This window comes from Crinia signifera, chromosome 6 (assembly GCF_055691185.1).
Source record: "Crinia signifera chromosome 6, ASM5569118v1, whole genome shotgun sequence".
Classification (NCBI taxonomy): Eukaryota; Metazoa; Chordata; class Amphibia; order Anura; family Myobatrachidae; genus Crinia; species Crinia signifera.
Genome location: NC_139222.1, coordinates 260,455,271 through 260,478,668, shown reverse-complemented (window position 1 = coordinate 260,478,668; position 23,398 = coordinate 260,455,271). Strand labels below are relative to the sequence as shown.

The 23,398-nt window shown below is 45.7% G+C and overlaps 1 protein-coding gene and 1 pseudogene across 1 annotated transcript in view; both read right to left on the bottom strand.

Annotated features, from left to right (window-relative positions):
• Positions 1–23,398, bottom strand: part of STK32C (serine/threonine kinase 32C) — a 276,484-nt gene that overhangs the window by 188,507 nt on the left and 64,579 nt on the right. The window lies entirely within an intron of this gene.
• On the bottom strand, positions 11,579–12,459 carry LOC146007273 (protein TFG pseudogene; annotated as a pseudogene).

Sequence of the window (23,398 nt, the reverse complement as noted above, 5' to 3'; positions counted from 1 at the left end):
TGGTTCCTACTCTATTATCCAAGTGTAAATAGAGTGGGAATATAATAGTGTGCAGAGCGCAACGAGCCATGCGCGGGGACACTGTGCACATAGACAGTGTCCATGGGCACCCCTCTGACACCAAATAAAGACAAAATCCTGTGTCACCTTGCTACCGTTGACCAGGTTCCTGTTGATTCTTGCCTCCCGTTGATCCAGCGTCACTGTCTATGTAAACCCGGTTGACCAAGTATAGACGTCTTACTAGATGTCGTCAACCTCTAGTGGTTGACCATGGTATAGTCAACCTCAGCCCCGTCAATCCGCTAATCCATAACCAATTAGTACTTATTGGGCTAAAACGCCAGTTTATACGTGAAAATGCGTTAAAATACTGCATGTCATAGGATACCGGTTTTAGGGTAGATTTCTATTAGCACTGATCATTTTGCTAACGAACAAAACGGGATGATATCCAATTGAAGCACTTTTTTGGGGAGAAAAATGTCCCGTTTTTAGTGTAACAATACATGGGATCCAGAATAAGGATCCCAACTCCCCATGTGTTATCATGGTTCCCAGGGCTGCTTATCAGGTATTATGCTTCATGTGCTTTAGGCATACAAAGCATAATCCCAAATAAATCCTGGGTATCGGGACTAATTGAATAGCCCCCAGCAAATCCATTAACTGTGGCAAATTACCAGTGGTGGATCTAAAAAAATTTGCACCCCACAGTCAAGAAAGTGTCTGACCCCGCCCCCCCAATAGATTAATTTTTTTTTACCTACATACTCGTGTCCACGAGTTACATGCTCATTGCCAAGGTTTCCATACACATTGCCACGGGTCACATGCTCATTGCCTAGGGTTCCATACTTTTTGCCAGGGGTTTCATGCTCATTGCTGGGGGTTATATACTCATTGCCAAGGGGTTACATGATTGTTTCCAGGGGTTTTATGCTTGTTGTCAGGGGGTTACATGCTCATTGCCAGGGGGTTACTTGCTCATTACCAGGGGGTTATATGCTCATTGCCAGGGGGTTACATGCTCCCAGTAAGCCAGCGCTCCCAGAATCCAGCACTTCCAGGTAGCGCTGTAGGCTCTGCACTCTCCTGACAGATGCAGAGGTCGAGCAGGATCTCTAGCATTTGTCTCCTCCAAGGTGGCAGACATTTTTGGAGGGCCCTTTTAGCAGAAGGCCAGACAGCATGGAATCTGCAGATGCATTCAGACAGGGTACATGCGTCTATATAACTATAACATCAGTAACCAGGTTATAAAAGCAGCACCCTGCAGCACTGCCTGTATATACATGCAGCCAAGTACTAGCTGGGAAGGGGGGGGGGGGGGGATCACATATTAGATGCTGAACAGCCACTTTAGAGAATGCTCCCAAACTCCCAATGTCACATTGTAAAATGATTTGCTGATTCTCTTTCTTGCATTGTTTGCTGCTGTTGTACTAGTTTGGCAGTGGAGATGAAAGCTTCCTCGTTAATTAGTGCCCTGATTGCACATTAGCAGCATTAGGCTTTCAGAATCATGAATCAGGCAACAATAAATGTAATTGCCTCGGCTGATAGCTGTGATCTGCATCTGGATTACACATTTACCAATGTATTTTCTCTTCAAAGCTGGAGCAAACAACTGCGCGGTGGCAAATTAGCTGAGGTCATCAATGGCTCTTGTAAAGAAATATCACAACAAAACGGTTTCTAGAAAAAAATGAAAGTGTAGTTAGGAACTATGGGGGTAATTCAGACCTGCTCACTAAGCTGCATATATTTGCTGCCGACCAAGCAGGTAAACGTCACCACGCCGATCGCACACCCACCCCTGTTGCCAGAATCCCTGTGCCGGTCCACTTGGAAAGTAGAGTAGCAACCAAGTGGACCGGCTACTGACGACCAGGTTCCTGTCGATGCTCTACTTCCGTCGATCTAGCATCACTGTCTATGTAAAGGTGGTCAACCAAGTTGCCGACACAGCTGTTCTTGATAAGGAAAATGATGAGACTGTTGTAAAATGAAGAATATGAAACATGGCCTTTAATGTCATACACTTTATATAGGAAAGAATAAGATGAATCATTTCCAAGGTAGGGCGAAGCACAGTATTTATTTTGGAAGACCCTGGATTTTCTGTGGGAGACAGAACCGCTGGTACATCTGGGCATCTGCTGCTGTATCTATAGTGCAGGATTCTGTGAATTAATATGTTGACTCTTTTCTCAATCCCTTAATTACTACATTTCCCTTTCCCTTGGAAGGTTCAGAAGAAGGTTACATATTTTTCCAATCATTCCATCCGTATTTTCTTGAATATCACAGGATATCTAGCTGCAGGCTACTGTTTTTTGATTAAATTACAAAAACATTGACGGAATCCATAAATATAATCTATTATGAGGGTCAGTGAATTTTAGAGCAAGGGTCTGTGCTGGGAACAACCTGCACCTTTTTTTTTTGGGGGGGGGGGGGGGATTTGGGGAGGGTGGCGGGCTTAGCGGAGCTCACAATTTTCAATTATGGCTGAAAACAATAATGTTTGAATTATATGAAAAATATTGGGGCTGATACTAAGGGGTAAATTTACAAAAAATGTCTAAAAATGAAGAGTGGAGATGTTGCCAGTGGCAACCAATCAGATTCTAGAAAAAAAAATGTCTTCTTCTGTCTATCATTTTCTAGTATGCAATAGAGCAAGGACAGACAGAATCTTGTTGGTTGCTATGGGCAACATCAAAACTTTTTTTAAATTTTTTTTTAAATCTTTAGTAAATTCACAGCTAATGAACATCTGTTAGTTTAGCCCAAAATATTAAAATCTGTACTGAGCTATTCATTATCAAAGCAAATTTTAATATACTTTCCTTTGACATATGCAGGTGCGCTGACAGGTCGGCCGGTAAAATGAAGGGGGCGTGGTCACTGGGTGGAGCCTCTGTGGGGGGCATGGCCACACCCGTGAAAAAAATGAGAGGAAGAGAGATAACAGGCTGCAGCTGCCTCTCTCCCCAGCTCAGCACAGGGCACTGAGAAGTGTGTGCTGAGCTTGGGGAGAGAGGCTGTGCTGTGGCGGCAGCCTGTCATCACTCTCCACACTGCCCGGTTCCCTGCAACGGGGGAGGGGGAGCAGACCCAGAACCGGGTAAAAAGTATCGGCACCCCCTTCCTCTCAACGCCACTGCACATATGACTTGGTTGGGTGTACAGTACCTGGGTGTGCCTTTCAATAACCCAACATTAATGCTACTTGAACACAGCAGGATGCACCTTGCAATGACTCTGGGCGATCAGCATCAAGACCATCGGTCACCTGCAGCTGCAAGCCCAACAAAATTGTGTATTGTGACCCAGTCCTAAAGGTTCCTGCGCACATACAGTACAAATTCTCTATAAATTGGAAACGGCGCTACTGATTGCTGATGTGATCAATTGTGAATTAGAGACTGAATCTGGTGTCACCCATGTACCTTCAAAAGGACATAAATGAATGGGAACAGGTACAGAGAAGGGCGACTATGCTAGTAAAAGGTCTCGAATCACTAGAATACAAAGATAGGTTAACCAGGCTGAATATGTTTTCACTGGAGAAACGGAGGATGAGAGGTGATATGATTAGTACAGTATGTTCAAATACAGGATTGGGAATCATATGGAACTGGGAGATGATTGGTCACTAACAGGCCTATACTTAGGACAAAACTGGATACATTTTTGGCCACATATGCCCCTTTCAGACCGCACTTTGTAAACGGTATATTGCCGTTTCTTACCGTTTTAAAACGGTAATCTGTGCGGTCTGAAAGGTGCAGATCCAATTAACCGGTTTGAAAATACGTTTTTTTCAAACCGGTTAAAATGCAGGGTCCTACCCGTTTCAGACCCGGTATTTTGGGATCAAAATCGGGTCTGAAACGGTATTTAGGACCCAGCCAATGAGCTGGGTTCTAAATTCAGAGCAGCGAATATTTAATGAGCACTCATTAAATATTCGCAGCACTGGAGCCGCCCCCCCCGCGCGTGTCGCCCCCCCCCCGCGCATGTGTCGACACCCCCCCCACGCGGCGCGTGTGTCGACACCCGCCATGCAGCCTGTACCTTCGTTGTGGATCCCGCCAGTGAAGTATGGTCGGGGAAGCACTTATGAAAACAAAGCGTCTTTCAGAAAATGGCTGCCCCCATAGGAAAACCTGTTTTAAAAAACTGTCTTTCGTATGGGGGCAGACATTTTCCGAAAGTCACTTTTCTTATAAGAAAAGAGACTTTCGGAAAATGGCTGCCCCCATACGAAAGACAGTTTTTTAAAACTGGTTTTCCTATGGGGCAGCCATTTTCTGAAAGACGCTTTTTTTCATAAGTGCTTCCCCGACCAATTGCAGTGCCGGATCACGCAACGGAGGTACCGGCTGCACAGGGGGGGGGGGTTGTTAGCCCTGGGGTGGGGGGGATTTGGGGGTGTTAACCCCCGGGGGAGGGGGGGGCGGGGGCGGCGCGCGCTGAAGACTGGCTTTGACCCTGTTTTTGGAAAGTTTCCAAAATATACCGTTTAAGAGATGCGGTGTGAAAGGGGTTTTACCTGGCAGACCCATTTTTGGAAACGTTTCCAAATACAGGGTCAAAGCCAGTTTTGCGGTCTGAAAGCAGCATAAGGGAATCCTATAGATATGACTTACTCAAGTCAGTAGTTACAAGTCAGGTCGGTTAAACTCGATGGACTAACGTCTTTTTTCATCCTTAATTACTATGTTACTATGTTAAAATATAGCCCTACAAAATCTAATGCAAAAGGACAACAACATAAGTTGTACCTCACTAAACTGAAAACAAAACTACTATGTAACCATTCTATTTTATGCCCAATGTGTTTCATAGCTAAATAGAACTGTAAAGTCACAACAAAATCAGCGTTAACTAATCTCAAAAACGTGTTATAAAATGCTGCTTAATGCATTATTTGTGCCCAATAGGATGCTTTCTGTAGTGATGCTTGTTAATATGCCAGTAGCACTGATTCCATAGATATCCAACTACTGATACTCCGTAACATTGAAGCCCAGTAATAGGCAAATTGCAATATCCAGAACTAATACCCAGTAACATGTCACAAGTGTTAACGCCCAGTTGCGTGCTAGATGAATGACCAATAGTGTACACAAGGGGTGTTTCTCAGGGCTGTACAGAGCTGTGCAGTACTTTATGGGGTGTGGCCTAATCACAGGAGGTGTAACCACACCTCTTAAAAAAAACAGTAGTATTTGCACAAATAAGACCCTCAGTTGGGGCAACTCCAGGAGAGAGGGTAATCAGTGTGATCGCTTTCCTCTGCCCACACAAAGGAGAACTCCCTGACCCCACTGCATCCCATCACACAGCTGTGGATAGAAGCTGCTGACAGGCAAAAGAATGGGCAGTGGTGGACCTGCTCCCTCCCTCTTTTGGTGGCCCTGGGGTTTCTGAGTACCCAGAACTTCCATCTTGACAGACTGATTTTATTATCATTACAAAGGTCAGAAAATGACTGCAACGTGTCGACTGTCAGGAGTATGAAAAGCCGTTGATCCAGAGAAGATAAATTGAAGTCCAAATTTTGGATTGAGGTGCTAAAGAAACTTTTATGTGCTTTACACTGTAAGATATGCTTACCATCCTTTGCAATAATTTGAAAGTGTTAAAGAAACCTTTATGTGCCTCAAAGCTTTATCAGTGAGTGGGGAACACCAGTATATAATCTACAGTACACTGGATGATATCTTCTCAGGTGGGAGCTGATAAACTCAATTAAATGGGATAAAGAAACCTTGATGTGCTCAAATTGCATAATCGAGTGTGAGTCTGGCTATGTCTATATGTATAACACTCCCAAGTGGGAATCAATTAATAACACTGAATTAAGCTGCTGATGCTGGGTAATAGCAGTCTCCTCTGCTTTCATGATGTATGGGGAAGAAGAGCAGTTGCACTCCTGGATCTGTCCCTGGATTCGCAGGGTGGCCAGTTGTCTCACAGACAATGTACGGGTAGACAGCTAATAGGTCATTACTAAAAGGTCGATCTACCAGGTTGACACTGGCAAAAGGTAAACACATAAAAAGGTCATCATGATTTTTTCACAATTTTTGGGGACTTTTTCATGCATTACCATCCTTGTATCAACCTTTTTCCATGTTGACCTATTGTTGAACTTCTGGTGTCCACATTGTCTGCGAGCTAATCCACTAACAGCACCATGTATACTGTTTTTTTTCTTCATATTTGTAGTAGGGGCATGGCCATACCTCCATAACTTGGCCACACCCCCTACAGTACCCAAGCCTTGACCCGATCTCTATGACACAAGCCTGTCTGTGGGCATGAGCTGATTTCTGATGTTGGAGAAAGTGCCCGCAGATTAGAACTATTGGGAACACTGAGATCTAAGCTTAAGGACTGGCTCCCTGGCTGCTGTGTTTTAATATATGCCTTCAGCTGCCATGAAACACTCATTTAATGGATTCGTAATAGCAAAGCCAGTGATCTTCCAGATGAAAATGTGATTGGCTGCCAAGCTGTTTTTCATATTACAATTTCTTCACAGCACATTTATACAGCAGGTCTACAGAGAAACATATGCTTAAGATAGGAAAATAAAATTAGTTATACCCAGGAATAGTCATTAAAAATATCCTCACTTTTTTTCTTTGCTCCATGCACTTAAATAAATGACCCGCACTGTATATAGAGGTCAGGAGGGTACTGGTAGGAATGGCCATCAGCGCAGTTGCCATCAATAACGACACTGCAACCAGCCTTCGATAGTTATAAACTATGTGATGGACAACCATCAATACTTTTAGCTATCGATGGTTATCCATTCTCTTTGACTGACTGGCCTTTAGGCCAATCAGAATGTGGGGGCAGGGCTTCAGAGTTGTCGGGGGCGGGGCTATGCTCTGTGTCCCGCCACCTTGAGGAAAAAAAAAAGAAACATTGTTTCTGCTGTGCCATCAATGTAGGGAAACCATCAGGTTCTCCGACATCTATGGCAGAAGTATTCAACATTGGCCCAAAACCATCAATGACTTTGAATCATCGATGGTCGATGATCAAGTAGAAGTATTACATTGCAAATTATATTATTATTTCATGGGCATTTGAAAATCTGTAGTATTCTATGGATGGTCTATCAGTGAGAACTATGACCCAGATTTCATAACATAAAAAATAATTATGATGCCGGTCTTAAAAGAGAATAACTGAAAAAATACTGTCCATCTGTCCTGTTACACGTGAGGCACTGAGATTAATGGTTCATTGTTGACCTTGGTGAGAAAATACCCAAATACACTAGAGACTGACATCCAGTGGCAGATTAGTGTCATTACAATGGGTGCGGCTTCTAAGGGGCAAGGAGGTGAAAGGGCCAGCCATGAAAGCAGAGTGACAGGCAATGCCCAATTTTAGGTATGGGCATTCACAACTGTTATCTATCTATCTATCTATCATCAATGAAATATGAACACCTGAATCTAATTTTATTTAGTTGCTAACAGCTGAGGCCCAGGTGAACAGTGATGTAAACTCAGTAGGTCTGACCCAAGTGTTCTTACTATGAGGAGCTCCATCCGGTGTCAGGCGGATTTATCTCAGCATGGGTATTGTACCTACCAGCGTGCCAGTTCTCAAAGACTGAAAGGTGGAGCGGCCTAGTCACAGTGTGGCACATGGACACATTTGTCTGGAAGATGTAAAAACATTTCAAGTCTCTCATAACCGTCATCTTAAGGCTGCCTCTACCGAACCTAAATCAGGAAGTCAAACAACCAACTTCTAGCTGGCTTTAAAGGCCCAAATGTCCTGGTAGTCAACCCACAAACCTTGCACTCGCTCCTGTAACATACAATACTCCTATTTCTACTAACTACAGCCTTAACAGTAGAATCACTTCAGCTCTGCCCATGACGCACTCAAAGCCACAAGGCAACTGGCACAATATGCTTTGCCAACCTTTGCTAATATTCTATACCGCTCCATTTAAACAACTGATTCACACCCATGGCTGTGACCTGGGTCGTTTCCCCGTCAGCAGGAACAAATGATTCATGAATTCCTTTTGGACTCGCTGCCTGCATCGCACTCTCCCGTTCTCCAGATAGAGCTCTTAGCAAATATATTTAAGTGATACATTTACAAAACATCTCCGCCAGATATTTTGTGGTTGATACATTTTGTAAGCGATTCTGTAATGTAGCAAATAAAAATGTCAATAAACAAGAATTTACAGAAAATAGATGCAGAGAGGTTGATAAATGTGGAGATCACAAACCTCAAACAAGAGCTGCACTGATTGCTACCGTAAAGAAAATGTAAAATGATATAGGGCCTCATTCAGGTTCATGCGCTCGCATGCACATTCGCAAGCACTCTTACAAAAAAAACCACACGCACGCATCGGGCGAGGGCACGCCTATAGTGCTTGCGAAATCATTCACACGCAACCATACAAAAAAAGGGGGGTGGACTATCATTGCGCGTACGTGTAACTGGTCGCTCGCACCCACACATTTTCGTACGCACACTCACCTCAGTCTGCTAACAAACATGCTCTACTCCCCAAATGTTAGCAAACCAAATACTAGTACAAAAATACAAAAACCAAATGTCTCATGAAATCAACCATGTATTGGTGTCAATAGTGTGCAGGTGCCATTGATTTACCCATTGATTTATCCATTTCGTGCGTGTGTTTGCTCCGTACGAATGAGCACATTACAAGGAGCAAGGTGTGCGAAACTAAAAACCTGCTTTGAGCTTGCGCAAAGTTTTGCGTTTGAGGGGAACAATCCCTCTTGCACTCATGCGAAAGCACACCCACCACTCATAGTGTACGCCCATGTGTACGCCCAGTTTTGCTCATTATAATGGTCGCGCCCATGCTAACGCCCACTGCACGCCTACTACCTATGCACTCGTTCGCACGGAGAAATCTACGCGAAAGTTTGCTTGCGAGTACTTTTTTCTTAGATTGCACATGCGCAGTGCGTTAGCTGCACATGCGCAATGGGGGTAGCAGGGTGAAACGTGCGAATTCGCATGCGTACGCGCCAATGTGAATAAGGGCCATAGTCTGAATCCTACTTGCAGAAGCCCCTATTTAGCAACATTGCCATAAACCCTACATTTGATCTGACAACAAAAGAGATGTGGGCAATGTCAATAATAAAATGAGAGATTGAATTTACTTTGGACAAATGGGGCTTTACAGGTGAGCACAGTTTTTTTGTACAGTATAACCATAATGAGCATTTCATATATAGGACTGTGAAGGTAACAATGGTACACACATTAGCTGGAGGACAGACAGCTTCAACATCAGAACATAAAAAGGCATCTTCACCTACAGTAAAGGTAAGTTGCACAGCCGCACCAACCATCTAGGTCAGGCATGTCCAAACTGTGGCCCTCCAGCTGCTATGAAACTACACATCCCAGCATTCCTTGCCATAATTTTAGCATTCCCTATTAGCAAACTGTGGCAAGGCATGATGGGACTTGTAGTTTCAAAACAGCTGGAGGGCCATAGTTTGAACATGCCTGATCTAGGTGGCTGTAACGAACATCTAGTAATGAATGGTATCAGATGCCATTTCCTCCCAAACACAGGAAAGAGGACAACAATTGGTCATTCAGATTTGACCAATTTGTCTAAATGACCATTTTTGTGTGATGTTTGGGACTAAATTGATTTTCCCAAATAGTACACTACAAGACCTTTATTCCAACCAGCTAATAAGTGGCTGGTTGGGCAGATTATCTTAAAGCATACAGCCAGATTTAGATGCCATTACTGGTGTCCCTGAGCCAGAGAATTAAGAGGTAAATCCATAATCAGCCAATCAGGTGCATCTAGCCAGTGCTGGCATCCGACATTATTATCAGTGTGTGTGTTGGCATTAGCTCTCATGCATCTGAAAGTAATATTGTATATCCATTTCCATATGTGGGTTTGCACCAGTTTGCAACGACACCAACCAACCCACCCTTACTGTCCTCAGTCTGAGAATACAAGCCCCTGTCCTATCACTCCTCTCCAAGCATGAGGGGGCACAAGTGGCAGATCAGCATACCAACATATGCCCACTTCTTTTGTGGGCATGTGGAACGCAAATGTGTGTATTTTACACTAATTGAATGTTTTATGTCCAATACAGCATTGGCCCCTATAAATACAATTTTACATTAAATAACATCTGAATGAGATCTCTCTATGCAATGGGCATACATGCCTACCCTCCCGCATTTAGCGGGAGTCTCCCGTTTTTTCAATCTTCCTCCCGCCCTCCCGCAAATCCCTCTGTTCCTCCCGGTTTTTGTCCCATTCCCCCCAAAGAATCGACTGCGCAAGCGCGAGCGCCATGTTTTGGAGGCGGGGCCCTAGTACGCGACGTTGTGACGTCATATATTATGCCGGGTACCGCGCGGGGCTGTGTGGGTACTGTAGCCCTGGTGCGGCAGCAGGAGCAGCTTCAACGAGCGGCAGCAGAGTGAGCAGGAGCCAGGAATCGCACGGAGTAGGAGGGCAGCGCGGAGAGGAGCAGCAACATTTGAATGTGCGTGGCAGCAGGAGCCGGGACCAGCAGTAAGTATAACAGTCTGTAACCTCGTTCCCCCACCCACTGCAGCATCTATGTTTCACTGCAGCATCTATGGCTGGGAACCGGGACCTGCACCCTGGGTATGGCTGGGAGCCAGGCCCCCCACCCCTGTGTATCTGTCATCCTGTACCCAGACTGGCACTATTCTTCTGTTGCCACGTCCACAACAAGAACTACATATCAGTGAGAAGACACCACTCTGTATAAACCCAGTACCTTTGTGTCATGTAGTCATAGTCCCGGGGGAGGGAGGTGGGGGTGGGGGTTCTGGTCTTACAATGTGGACTATGCTGCCTGCTGTACCACATGCATTAGATACCTGTATGAAATCTTCCCAGGGGAGATTCAATCCTAGAGATCTGCAAACTGGAGACTCTGAAGGGTCAATACAATTCTGGCCTCGCTGCGTCTCGCACCCCACGTGGACCAATTGCATGTTTTCTGGATATACATCTTTATTGCCCTACTGCATAGGAATATGCAGGGTTGTTAGAATTGATTTACCTGTAGCATTTGAGTGCCTATATGAAGAAACACCAGCCTACACGGGAGCGCGTAGCTGGCGATTTATTGCCAGCAGCAGTCCAAATCACTGGCAATATGGTCGCTCAGTGACCATATTCCCAGCGATTTCACACAATATCGCCCCTGTGTGTACACAACTTAAGCATAACTTTTTTTTTTATATATATATATATTTTATTAGGTTTCAAAGATCACATAATTATCAAAACAAGCCAAATAAGTGGGGCTGCAATTAGCTTTTGCTCACTTCTCTGACAAGGCTGGCTAGTGTCACACATTTTTTTAACTTTCTCCAGTTATACAGCATTAAAAAAGCAAAGACTGCTCTTTATCTGATCCCTGAACTATCATTAATTGTAAGCTTAATATTAGTCTCTGGTGTTGGGAAGGAAATATATCTAGCAGCCTATGCCATGGCAATGATATTGGATTTATCAGTATCCAGGTCCTGATTGGGCATACCCCTGACCAAATGGGTGATGATTATGGGCATATTGCCCACTTGGGGAGGGAGTTACAGTGCTACCAGGGGGTGGAGTATGCCCAGGCCTAGGCTGATAGTTTCCTGCTGGCTTTGTGCCATGCCAGGTTGGAAAGCAGGTGGGACGTTATAACCGGCAGGCTGAGAGGCTTGTATAGTGTAAGTCTGTGGTGGGTAGGAACCAGATGGGTACTGTTGAGACGTTTGTGAAGGTAGTTGCTGTGACTGGCCTTGAAATCCAGAGGCAGGATCCTGTGCAGCCTGCTGACTATAGCCCTGAAACTGCTGAGAAGCTGTGGCTGCTGTTTTGGGTGCTTGCTGATTGTAACCAGGATACTGCATGCCATACTGCTGGGGTTGACCTTGTGGATACTGTTGATACATTTGGCCTTCCATCTGACCTGGCTGCTGAGCTCCGGGCTATGGCTGTTGCTGAGGTTGGACCCCTGGAGGATGAACAGAGGAGGAGGAGGCAATACGATCAGGTGTGCTTGAACGTTCCTCTACAGGAGCGCTGGGAGGCCCATTAACATGATCAGCTGTTAATCCAAAAGCAGACATGACATTTTTATTGATTCAATCTGGATTATTGAGGGGATCAAAAGCAGACATGCTGGCAGCCATAACCTGATTAGACGGCTTAACAGAGGAGTCTGGGGCAGTGGGTTTACGACCATCCACAGATTCAGTGTCCTGCAGGCTGCTTGGAATCCCAGGTTCCACAGGAGGCGCTAAACAATCCAGCAGACGGTTGACTTTGTTACACAGTTCTATGAGATCTCGGCATAGATACTTCACCTGACTGGATTCTAGAGGGCGTGGTTGTCCATTAACAAATAGTCACCAGCCACTGCAGGACACACCCCTGGGTGGAAATAGACATGCCCATATGCGTCACTAAACACGCCCTTTGGTTGAAACATGACACACCCCTTCAATGGTGCGCGACGCGTCGCTCTGTGTATTTTGCTAGCATCCAAAATCTCCCTCATTTTGCTTTTCAAAAGTAGGCAAGTATGTGCAATGGGTATAGCAGAATCCTTCAATACTTTTTACCTTTAAAAACAGAGAGGGTGTATGAGGACATGGTTCTTTGCGCTTTAAATACTTAATAACACATACCAGGAATAAAGGAAGGCCACACTACGGAATGTGCTGACTGTTTTGCTTCCATTTGTAACATTATCAATGTTTAAGTGTGTTTGACAGTCAGGTGGCTCATAAATTAGGACTTAGAGGATCCAGTTAATAATTTATGTGGCAAACATCTGTCTTTCACTATTCCTATTGTTTTTAGAAGTTCAGCTTAAATAATATCTTCTATATATTTTTTACAGTGGGCTTATATACAGTATGTATGGGTATATGAATATATATATATATATATATATATATTCATATACCCATACATACTGTATATAAGCCCACTGTAAAAAAAATTATATATATATACACTAGCAAGCCCGCAAGATGCAAAAGCTTTGAAAGCTATGCTGCTTTCACATTTCACAACCTGCTCTGACCCGTTTTTTGAAACGTTTCTTTAACCGAGTCAGAGCAAGTTTAACCCCCTTCACATTGCATGTTGTAAACGGTATATTACTGGTTAATTACCGTTTTTGTACCTTTCACATTGAACCCGTTGTGAAAGGTACACGGTAATTAACCAGTAATATGCCACCCCTCCCCTGGTACTGTCATGCGCACCCACTCCCCTGGTGCTTGCCAGCGCACACTGCGCACTCAAGCACACCAAGCAAAGGTACCCCAATGCTGGACATTAGAGCTGCATTGCTCAGGGGGTGACCCAGAGGTGGCAGCCAAAGCAGCAGCCCCCCGCCGCCGTACCAACAGCCAGTACCTACCTCCCTCCCCTTCCCCGGGCAGAAGCCCCACTCACCCGCCTGCAGCAGCATCTCTCTGTGCGGCTGCTGCCTTCACCGCCTCCGCTCCGACCTGCGGAAGCTGTGGCCGCGCAGCTGGGATGATTTGTGGAGGCCTGTTGGGAGCGCTCCCGGAGCGGCCGCTGCTCGGGTCTCCCCAGCTCCCGGGCCACCCTCACCCACGCCTCTCTGATGGAGACTCCAGTGGGACCGGCTGGCCGAGCCGGCCGCAGGCAGGGGGCGACGTGGGAACCGGCTGTTCGCCGCGGGGGAGCCTTTTCAGGCGGACTTCCCCTCCGTGACCCCGGCCGTCACCGGGCCCAGGAACGCTGCCTTCCTGCTGTCTCCCCAGCATTAGAGGTACCTGGGGAGGGTGTGGGAGATGCCGCGGTTCCAGGGGAAGGAGGGGATCTATCTTGCAAGGTGCGAGGGGGGGCGCGAGTTCCCACTAGCCAGGTACCAGGGGAGGGGGGGTCCAGTGTGTAGGGTCCAAAATACCGGTTCAGACCCATTCACACTGCAGAAATAACGGGTCTGAACCGTGTAGGACTCTGCCTTTTAAACGTTTTGAATTACCGGTTATCTTGAACCGGTAATTTAAAACTGGCACTTTCACACTGCATCTATAACCATTTTGAAACGGTTAAAAATTGGCAATTTGCCGTGTTATAGCTGCAGTGTGAAAGGGGTATTGGTCTGCTACTTTCTATGTTTGTGCATGTGTGAGAAAGAGATAGACTAGACATTTAAATAGATATTATTTAGTAACACAAGTGGTAGGCTAACAGCGAGGGCCATCCTAGCAGTGGGGCCCCTACCTATATTACCCAATAATAATGTCCATATACATATATATAGTGAACTGATTTCAGTGAAGCAAAGAGATAAGTTCCAATATTTGTTTATTTGATCCTTCAACGAGTTGTCACAGGCAAAACAGCAATAAAGCAATTCCAACGCATTTCTTCTAGACAGACTTCATCAGGGGAACAGTATTAAAATCTACAAATACAAACATTGTTTCAATAAACAATAATAAAACATGCTTCGCAATAGACCAATTAAGCTCAGATTATGGAGATACGGAATTGGTGAAAAAAGGAGGCAAAAAAAGGGGAGAAGATGGTGGTGGTGGACTGAAGAAAATCAGATGAAAAATTCTATTTAATGGAAAAAAAATCTTAACCAGCCCTGTGCTCATTGAGCCGGTATTGGTTCCCCAAATATGGGGGAAAAATTAATAGGGATCCCCATATTTAAGAATGAGCACCAGGCTCTTGAACAGGTGCTGGTTCCAAAACTACAGGGGACAAAAAAGTAGGGATCGCCCTTATTTTGGAACCAGCACCGGGCTCCAACAGCCATCAGTGCCATGCCACAGCCCGGAGACACTGTTTATGCAAGGTCCCCCGGCCGACACAAGAGCACCGTGGCTGGTCAGCCTTGGATGGGGTACCTGGGGGAGTAGGGACCCCTTAATAAAGGGGTCCCCCCAGGATTCATCCTTCCATGGCTGAAGCCTGGGGCTGTCCATGGTGTCCCAAGGTGATGGACAGCGGGTTGTCTGTAAAAATAAGATAAAATCACATTGCTTTTGACAGGAGAACAATAAGACCCAGCATGGGGGGCATTAATGTGCCCGCTAGGTTTCGTAGTTCACCTGTAAAATGAATGTGTATATAATGACACACGACACCCAGAGCAGTACAATTTCATTATTACACCCCTTTTACAATTGAAAACCATTCACACATACTGACCTGTTCCAGTGCTGTCCTCTTCCTCCCAATGCTCACTCTGCACTGACAAAGGGGGGATTCTCTAAAGCAGAAATGCTGTAAAAACCCCGTTATCCGTCATGGATCCCTCCCGGTATGCCCCCCGCCATCGCCGTCACTCTGCGCATGCGCAGATGGACTCCCAGGTCACAGACCCGGAAGTCCAGTGCCGACACCGCATCGCAAGGGACAGCTCTTATCGCAAGAGCTGTCCCTTGCGTTAATAACAGCATATGTTACAGCATATGGCGTTATTAAGAATGCGGTGGCCGGCGAAGGGGCGCGATAATGGGCATAATGTCAATAGGAATGGTGAAAGACAGATGTTTGCCACATAAATTATTAACAGGAATCCTCTAAGCCCTAATTTATGAGCTAACTGTCAAACACACTTAAACATTGATAATGTTACAAATGGAAGCAAAACAGTCAGCACAGTACATTCCGTAGTGTGTGCTTTCTTTATTCCTGGTATGTGTATTATAAATGTTCCACCGGCGGCACTCCCAAATAATGGACACACGATCAAAAGCATAGCTTTGCAACGTTTCGATGTCTCTTTATTCACATCGTCATCAGGCAGATACAAACAATAAGACAGCAAGGTTCACCTTATATCCCCTCCCCAAACACAATCACAGGTGAGTTGAGAGCGTAATCAAGGACCAGACGCCTAGTGACTGACGTCAGAGGCCGTGATGCGTTCCCATAGTAACATACAAACATACATAAAAAACATTACAAAAAGTTAAAATGCGAGAAGGTACAAGTCACATATGATAATGATACTTTTTATAACAGATCATGTAAGCTCAATGATTGCACACAGAACATTATAAAAAAGCATGAAGACCCAGGTACTCATTGAGGCCGCGTGGGGCTAATGTGTTTAACCTGTGAATCCATCTGGATTCACAACGTAATAATCTAAGTGAGCGATCACCTCCGCGTATGTCAGCGGGAATGTGGTCGATTAAGCAGTACCTTAAAGTAGCCAGACTATGCCCAGCTTGCAGAAAATGTCTAGAGACCGGTTGATCACTCTGCCCGGTGGTCAATGCTGTACGGATGGAATAGCGGTGTGCTGCCATGCGCTCCCGCAACGTACGGTCGGTTTTACCGACATAGCTAAGACCACATGGACAGGTGATCATGTAGACAACATGTGTCGTCGTGCATGTCAACCGGTAGTTGATAGTATATTTTTTACCGCTGTGGGGATGTCTGAATGTGTCACCAGTGACCAACGAGCGACAGGTTATACAATTAAGACACCTGAAGCAACCATTTTTAGCATATAAAAACTGACCAGTTTTAACACCAGATGTTTTGGCAGAGATGTCAGTCTTCATTACCCAATCACGCACATTTTTCCCCCTGGTGTAACTGGGCATGATGTTTTTATGGGCTAGTTTTAAATCAGGATCAGACCTTACAATTGGCCAAAGTTTTTTGCAGGTATTACGGATCCCCCCACTAGCAACATTAAAGTGGTTGATCCAAGGGAGCTTGGTGTCACAGGATTTTTTAGGTCTGCTTTTAAGCAGTTCACTACGGGGGGGGTGGCTAAAGCTTTGGAACGAGCTGCATCCAAAACTTGCTCGCTATAGCCTCTTTGAGAAAATTTTTCACTGAGTAACCCAATCTGAATAACAGCTTCCTCGCGTGTACTGCAAATCCTGCTAGCACGCAGGAATTGCGAGTATGATAGACCCTCTTTAAGGGGCTTTGGATGGAAGCTCGCAGAATGTAAAATGGTATTTCTGTCAGAGGGTTTTTGAAAAAGAGTAGTTTGAATTATACCATCCACCAACCGGACAGCGACATCCAAAAAATTGACCACATTGCGATCAATGGTATATGACAATTTCAATGGGCTCTCTGAACCTTTATGAATGTTAATGAATGAGATGAACTGCTCACGTGACCCTGTCCATATAATGAATAGGTCATCTATATATCTGACAAAAAAATTAATTTTGTCAGATACTGCACGGTCAGAAAAAAATATGGTTTGTTCAGTCTGCATCATGTATGAGTTAGCGTACGATGGGGCCACTGGGGACCCCATCGCACACCCAGACATCTGCAGAAAGAATTGCCCGTCAAAAAGAAAATAATTGCAAGTAAGGATAAGCTCCAATAACTCACAAATAAAAGAAACACTAGGGCCATTGTACAATGGGTTATCCAATAATAAATCATGGACCGCCCCTATACCAGCCCGGTTGGAAATGACAGTATAGAGGCTGCCTACATCTATACTGCACAACCAACTGTCACAAGGAATGTCATTAATGGCATTAAGTTTGTTCAAAAAGGATGTTGTGTCAATTAGGTGATGGTTATAATTCACAATGCATGGCTGTAATAAAGTATCGATATAAGTAGCACAAGGTTGAAACAGTGAACCTCGGGCGGCTATAATAGGCCGACCCGGGGGCTGTGACAAACTCTTGTGCACCTTTGGGAGTGTATACAATAGTGGGACCAAGGGACAACGTGGAATTAATGCATCCGCCAGTTTTTTGTCAATAATGCCCTCCAATACAGCAAAAGAAATTTTATCCTGCAACAACAATTTGAACCTGTCAGTGGGATCATGATCAAGTTTACTGTACACATTAATGTCAGACAATTGACGGAAAATCTCTTCTTTATATGCAGAAAGATCCTGTATAACGATAGCCCTGCCTTTATCAGCGGGGCGTATCGTTATATCAGCATAGGAAGCAAGAGATTTTAAAGCACTGTATTCACCAGCAGGTAAATTACTCATGGACCGCCCCTTAGGTAACTTAGAAATCACATCATTGGTAACCTGGGTATCAAGCATGCGGGAAAAAGTTTTTATTGAAACATTATTAGAAACAGGTTCAAAATTTGATTTACGCTGTAACTTACGTAATTGAGGCGGAATAGTTTGAGTATTCACAACAGCAGAATCGTTACTATTTTTAGCAAAGTGTTCATGCAGTCTAAGTTGGCGGTTAAGTCTATATTTCTCCACTTCCCAGTTAAAGGCATTAAACTGGCATGTTGGAACAAAAGATAAACCACGACTTAAAACGCTACTTTCTTCCACTTTGAGCTCACGCTTTGACAGGTTAATTATTGTTGTTTCTTGGGCACCAGGGGTTTGGAGTTTTTGCCCCGACCTCGTCTGGTGTACTTTCTCCAGGATCTTGGTGCTGCCTCCGGGTGCGCACACCTAAAGGGACCGAAGCTGTAGAGCGGTCAGAGTCGCTGGTGGAAGGCGCATCAGACCCAGGACGTTGTCGTCTGTCATTGCGATGAGTACGGAACCGTGCGCGGCCAGCCGGAGGGGGTCTTTGATCGCCTCGCCCTCCATGTACCCACATGTAGACCCGGTTCAATTCATAGTCCTGCAGAACTTTGGTCAGTTTTTGCTTCTTAAAAGCCAGCAGTTCCTGTTTGTAAGTGTTGATTTGAGTCTGTAATCTAGTACACCAGTCTTGTGAGGTATCACTTACAAACGTGTCCTTATGCAGAGCTTCAAAGGCTGTCAGTTTCTCACGAGTTAACTTTAATTCACGACCCGCCTCCTCGATAACTAAAAGCATAAGGTCGTAACTGCATTTATTTAACACTGATATCCAACGCTTACAGAAGCTGCTGTTAAAACGACCAATCGTAGGACAATTGTGTACTCGGAAGCCTCTAGGGATGATCTTGCGTTTATAGTAGTCGCTTAACGTCACACCATGCAGGTGGAAATCAACTTCACGCTGCTTAAGACGAACCCAGTCACGGTAACACAGTTCAAGTGATTTGGGTTCATCCTGCAATAAATCACCAAATAAGATGTTGTCCGCCTCTGATTCCGAAAATGACAGGGCACAACCTTGAGTGATCTTAGCCATGTTGCCATAATCAAACATAGCATCGTCCATGACAACTGTACCTTCTGCCATGATAAAAGGAGATCCACTCCAAACCCAGGTAAGTCTCTGGGTAATGTTACAAATGGAAGCAAAACAGTCAGCACAGTACATTCCGTAGTGTGCGCTTTCTTTATTCCTGGTATGTGTATTATTAAGTATTAAAGCATGAAGAATCGTAACCTCATATTCTGGTCTTCTTCTTTTGTTCTGTGAACACATTTTGTATAAGTTTGACTCATAATGTCTCGACCCCAATAGTTTTGCTACGTGTAGTTGCGCAATTGGCAGTGGCGTATCTATTAAATTAGCACTCCCCTGCCGCAAATTCGGGCAGCGCCCCCCCCCCTACCCTAGGGTTAACCACCCCCCCCCCCCCGCCCCCTCCCCGTGAACCTCCTGCCACCGGCGCTTCTGTCAGGTCCCGGCTCTCCTGGCTCCTGCTGCCTGCAGCATATAAAAAGCGACAATCAGAAAATGGCTGCCCCCATAATGCAGACAGTTTTTGAGGATGCTAGAGTAGGCGGCGGCCTCCTCTAGCAACCTTAAAAACGGTCTGCTGTATGGGGGCAGCCATTTTCTGATTGTCACTTTTTATTAGCTGCAGAAGCTGGGACCCGACAGAAGTGCCGGCGGCAGGGGCAGATGGCAGTGGGTAACTATAGCCCCCCCCCGGCGCCCACACCTTCTCAGCGCCTCTCTGGAGAGATCTGGGAATAGCTGTGCAATGCCGCTTCCCATACAACCTGACGGAGCTTGAGCGGTGATGCAAAGAGGAATGGGCAAAACTGCCCAAAGATAGGTGTGCCAAGCTTGTGGCATCATATTCAAAAAGACTTGAGGCTGTAATTGCTGGCACAGATGCATCAACAAGTATTGAGCAAAAGATGTGAATACTTATGTACATGTGATTTTTTTTTTTTTTTTTTATATAAATTTGCAAAAATCTCCCAAAAACTTTTTTCATGTCGTCATTCTGGTGTATTGTGTAGAATTATGAGGGACACAACAGCATACCTTCCAATTGCGGCGGGGGGGGGGGGGGGGGGCTCGTAGTTGGGAGTCCACCATGAAGAGGCGCTGCATCTATACCTGCAGCCTGAGGGGCATGCCACCCACAGTGGAGAAGGCCACACCCTTCAAATAGTGGTCCGCCTATTGATCACATAACAGAAAATGGGCCTGATTCTGGTTACTCAAAAAAGAAAATTCATTCTTCAATGGGCAAAACTATGTGTACTGCAGGTGGGGCAGATGTAACATGTGCAGAGCGAGTTAGATTTGTGTGGGGTTTGTACGTCAAACTGATATCTATATTGCAGTGTAAAAATAATGCAGCCAGTATTTACCCTGCACAGAAACAAAATAACTCACCCAAATCTAACTCTCTATGCACATGTTACATCTGCCCCACCTGCAGTGCAGCATGGTTTTGTCCATTAAAGAATGACTTTTCTTTTGCGAGTGAACCAGAATCAGACCCAATATATACCAGTCCATCCCCACCCACCACCAAATCTTTCCAAACATGTTCACAGTGTTAAACAGCAACGGACTGGGGCGCCGAATAGGCATGCATGCACAAGCCGGGCATGCGCATGCGTGCATTGCCTCTCCAAGCTTGCAGGAGAGAGGGGAATAGCGGTGTGTGATGCCCTCTCTCTCCTGGACCTCAGTGGCACACAGAGACCCGCCAGCTCTGCCGTGAGTCTAACGGCTCTCTCTCTGTGCACCAATTGGGAGGTGGAGCCTCCACTTAGAAGAAGCGGCCCATCCCGACCTTCGGCCCCTCTGACATTTGCCAGAAGTGCCAGATGGCTAGTCCGGCCCTGACGTGATATCACAGAACATTGGCATTGGGCATCCAGAACTATTTTCCATTCAAAGGAGAACACTTCTGACCTTTATAGAAAGGTAAAGTAATACATTCGACATCTCTCCATTAAACATTATTTTTGTGTGTGTTGGTTTCCACTTCAAATAAATATTTTATACGGTTTAATAAATCACCCGCTTTCTACTAACACACAGGAATTGGTTGATCCAGAATAATAATGATTCTTCAGTCCGGCAAATTGTAGACAAAGATAGAAAAGAAAAATCTGCCGAGTAAAAATACAAAAATAAAAATTTCACACATCTTTGCAAAAGAGATAAGTTCACTGTCAAATCTAATACTAAAAGCCTCATTGTGCGTAACACTATCTTAAAAAGACTGGAAACGTCTGTTTCTCAAATTACAATACATTTGGGAGAGACGGTAATTACAATATGAATAGAGAAGTGGAAAACGACCTTGCTAAATGTTTGCAAATGATATAACTTGACATCATTTTTAATTAAACTATTAATAGCGCAGTTGTGAACATGGAACTGGAATATGTTAGAAGATGGGTTTCAACATAATAATTGAATTATCGGTAAGTACTTTAGGACTAGTGTTCTTAAGAGTAGCAATCAATTCAGGTTTCAGTTTTAGAGGGATGCTGCATCTGGATCAACCGCAACACCATCAGCAGGCTGGCCCATGGGGTTATTCAAGCAGGCCGCCGTAGCTTCTACTATAAGGTCAGGAAATCTCAGACGGAGATCCTGGACTTGGCACTGGGGACGTCACAGGACATCAGCCGCTCGCACAGGGCCAGCGCCACCACTAGGCAGCCTTAAGCATTTGCCTAGGGCAACGGCCACTGGAGGGAGGCACTTGGGAGCCCCCCCTCATGGAGCAAGTTGAGAGGTAGTGCCGCAGCGGCGCCCGCACCGTCCCCAAAACCTCATGGAGCCTGGTGAGTTAGCAACGCCCACACCATCCCCACACCCCGCCCCTCATGGAGGGACTTGGCAGTGGCCGCCGCATCCCCTCCCCTTCCCCGGTTGTAACCTATCCCCCTCGTGGAGCATGTGTGTGGGGGAGAGGTGGAGCGACCCGCCGCAACTCTTTTCCTCCCCCACCTCATGGAGCGACTCAGCGGCCGCATTACCCCCCCCCCCTCCCAGAGCAGGTGAGCAGCGGGGGGCAACGGGGCACTTCCCACCCTGCCTGGGGCGCTGCCGTACCTTGCACCGGCCCTGCGCTCGCCCAGTTCTCGGACCTGGACACCGCAAGTCTAAGTCAGCCCAGACTTAGATTTGCAAGCAGGGTAGAAATCATTCAATGGTCAGCGACCAACATCAAAATCCTGACTGTTTAAATGCCCGACAGTCGGGATCCTGACTGACAGGGGCTATTCTCCCTTGTGGGGCAGAACAGAACCTGTGGTATGCCACTGGGCCCGCAAGGGGCTTCTTCACACTCGCCCCCCTGTCGGGGAACCAGCAGTCGGGATTCCGATGTTGGGATACCGACTGTCGGGATGCCGCTTGTCGGACCACTATACCACACCCATACTGCACATGGATATGCCAGTGCATCATGATTTGCAATTAATTAGCAAATTTGAACGGGGCAGTTTCTCTTTCTTTCTGGGTAGCGCAAATCTCCTCACTTGACTACTGCTTTAGAAGATCCCATCTCCCTCAAAGCAATACTGCACATGGCACTTTCTACCAGTTTCCCGAGGGAGAGAACATACAAACTCCACATCTAGGATTATGTTCAATAATAGTAATAATAATAATAGTAATAATAAATTGACTTCAATGATGTGAGGCATTTATACTAGCCACTGTGCCACCATGCCCAATGTCAGGTGTGAATGTGTATGGCACTGCCTGGATCTTAACCTAGGACCCTGCAGTTACGTGGCTGCTTTCATATTGAGGAAGTGCTGTGACTGTTTCTCTGCTCTCCTGTTTTTTGGGGGTTATTCAGACCTGACCGATGTGCGACTTCATAAGGCTGCCGATTATCGGATAACGGCGCACACGTATGTGTGAGGCCATTCAGTGAAAAAAAAATATAGGCGTCTTTTCTGATCGCAAGCAATTTGCAAGTTGATTGACAGGAAGACGTCGCTTGTGGGTGTAACCAAGCCGTTATCTGGGCGTGTCAAGAAAAAACAGGTGTCCCTGTGTTTTCAGGGAGAGTCTGTGACGTTGCTTCTAATACCCGGCGTGAGGCTGACGTCAGTAGGAGGGCGGACACCAGGTGACGCGCGACGGAGGGACCACTCCGGGCGCATCGCTGGCTCCAGCCCCCTGCTGACAGATGCTCCCCCCGGCCAATGATATATAGCCACCTTTTAGGTACGGCTCCAGCCCCCTGTACACA